Raw genomic sequence first — 2,619 nt, forward strand, 5'->3', positions numbered from 1 at the left:
GCACAAATAGTGCAAATTTTGATATGTTTATCAACATCAGATGACATGGACAGCCACCAGAAATCCCTTTGTAGGAGATGTTTGGTTCTACGGAATCCAGGATGACCACATATAACGGATTCATGGACAGAATGCAAGATCTCTTTTCGTAGATTTGAGGGTATGTAGAGCTTTCCATCATGATAATACAGACCATCCTTATTTTTGGTAAGGTAAGGCAGAGGTAAGTCGGGATCTTGTTTTTGAGAGGACTGGAGGTTAGTAGTGAAATCCAAAGCTAAACCAATAAATTTACTTTGGGGAATGACACTACCAGTTGTGTTGGAATATGAAGGTCTTAAAACTTTCCTGGAAAGAGAATCGGCCTTACCATTTTTGCATCCAGGCCTGTATGTAATAAGGAAATCAAAACGACTGAAAAATAAGCTCCATCTGATTTGACGTGCCGATAATGTTTTATTGGTTTTAAGGTATTCCAAGTTTTTATGGTCGGTGTAAATCAAAAAAGGAATGGTTGTACCTTCCAGGAGATGCCTCCAAAATTCAAGGGCAGATTTTATGGCCAGGAGTTCTTTTTCTCCAATGGAGTAGTTCAGTTCTGGGGATGTCATAACTCTTGAAAAGTAACCAACGGGATGCATGGGGGTGTTGGGTGTTTTTCTTTATGACAAAATAGCTCCCAAGCCATAGTCAGATGCATCAACCTCCAATATATATTGCAATTGGGGATCAGGAAACTTAAGAATTGGAGCAGTAGTGAAAGAGTGTTTCAACTTTTGGAAAGCTTGTTCTGCTTGAGGGGTCCAATGGAATGTTGATGAATTACCACTTAAAGAAGTGATAGGTTTAGCAAAAGAAGAGAAATTTCTGATAAATCTTCTATAAAAGTTAGCAAAACCAATGAAACACTGTATGTCCTTCTTGTTAGTAGGAGTAGGCCAAGAAGTTATAGATTCTATTTTTTTTTGTTCCATCTGTATGCCTAAAGGAGAAATTGAATAACCCAGAAAAGATATAGTATCCGTATTGAAAATACATTTTTCAGGTTTAGCATAAAGTGAATTTTGTCTAAGTCGGAGTAAAACAGTGCGTACATGTATAGTATGTTGTTCTTCAGTTTTGGAGTAAATCAGTATGTCGTCAAGATAAATAATCATACATACGTCAAGTAGATCTCTAAATAAATCATTAATAAAGCACTAAAAAGTTGCTGGTGCATTACATAAACTGAATGGCATGACAGCGTACTCGAACAAGCCATACCTTGTTCGAAACGCCGTCAGCAATTCGTGTCCCTCTTTGATTCTTATTAAATTATACGCCCCTCTCAGATCAAGTTTAGTGAAAATAGTCGCCCCTTGTAATCGTTCTATGATTTCTGGAATAAGGGGCAGAGGGTATCTGTTCTTCTTGGTTCTTTTGTTGAGCTCTCGGTAATCAATAATTGGTCTTAACGTGTTATCTTTATTACGGACAAAGAACATACCCGCACCAGCTGGGGATGTGGATGGCTTATAAAGCCCTTCCGTAAGTTGTCATCAAGATATTGTTTCAAATGTACTAATTCTGGCTCAGAAAGAGGGTATATATGTCCGTATGGGATATCAGAACCAGGTAACAATTCTATGGGGCAGTCGTATAACCTGTGTGGAGGTAAGTTTTCTGCTTCAGTTTTGTCAAAAACATCCATAAAGTCTGAGTATGTCTTAGGAATAACAGGAGTCTCAATGGATGTGTTAAGTATATGTGTTGGCAGGTAACAGGATTTAGAACAAAATGTAGAATTGAAGAGAACTTGTGAATTTCTCCAAGATATCTGAGGTTCGTGTGTTTGCAACCAGAATAGACCTAGAACTATAGGAAACAGGGGTGATGCTATAACGTCAAAGGATATAGACTCTCTATGACCAGAAGTAGTGGTCATGAGCAGTGGTACAGTCTTATGGGTGACAGGACCTGAAGATAAATAAGAACCATCAATCACACGTATGGCTAGTGAATCAATACGTTTTATTAATGGAATGTGATATTTATCAAGAAAAGTTTTATCAATGAAATTGCCCGTGGTTCCGGAGTCAATAATGGCCTGTGTCTGGATTCTTTGTCCCTCCCACTGTAAAGAGATAGAGAGGTTACAATGAGTAATAATTGAAAAGTGTTGAGTACAAACTACTACTGAAGACCTACTCTTACCCTTTTGTTTCTGGAGAATAGGACAGTCCTTTACTGTATGTGCCTTGGAAGCACAGTATAAGCACAAATTATTGGCCTTTCTTCTGTTCTTTTCTTCTGTAGTCAAAGGACCTTTAGTAAAAGCAATCTCCATTGGTTCATCAGAAGTGCGGGCAACAGGAGGAGTATAGGATGGTATAGGTGACTTTCTCCATGGCTTTTCTGCATAACCTCTCTCACTTTTACGTTCACGAATCCTCCGATCTATAGTGACAGCATGTGACATAAGTCCATCGAGAGTAGAGGGGAGAGGACCCCTTGCCAATTCGTCCTTAACAATGTCTGAAAGACCAGTACGGAATTGGTATAGCAATGCTGCCTCATTCCACATGGTGTCAGGTGCCCACCTTTTGAAATCAGAGGCATAATCCTCAGCAGGTCTTCTAT

At 38.9% G+C, this 2,619-nt stretch overlaps 1 long non-coding RNA gene across 1 annotated transcript; it reads right to left on the reverse strand.

Moving 5' to 3' along the window:
• Positions 1-1,991: 1,991 nt before the first annotated feature.
• LOC128647909 (uncharacterized) lies at positions 1,992-2,324 on the reverse strand. Its single transcript, XR_008400452.1, has 2 exons — positions 2,194-2,324; positions 1,992-2,113 (listed from the first exon to the last, which is right to left on the reverse strand). It is a non-coding gene; the product is annotated as an uncharacterized LOC128647909 (long non-coding RNA).
• Between the last annotated feature and the right edge of the window lie 295 nt (positions 2,325-2,619).

Source organism: Bombina bombina, chromosome 2 (genome assembly GCF_027579735.1).
Source record: "Bombina bombina isolate aBomBom1 chromosome 2, aBomBom1.pri, whole genome shotgun sequence".
In the NCBI taxonomy this organism is placed as follows: Eukaryota; Metazoa; Chordata; class Amphibia; order Anura; family Bombinatoridae; genus Bombina; species Bombina bombina.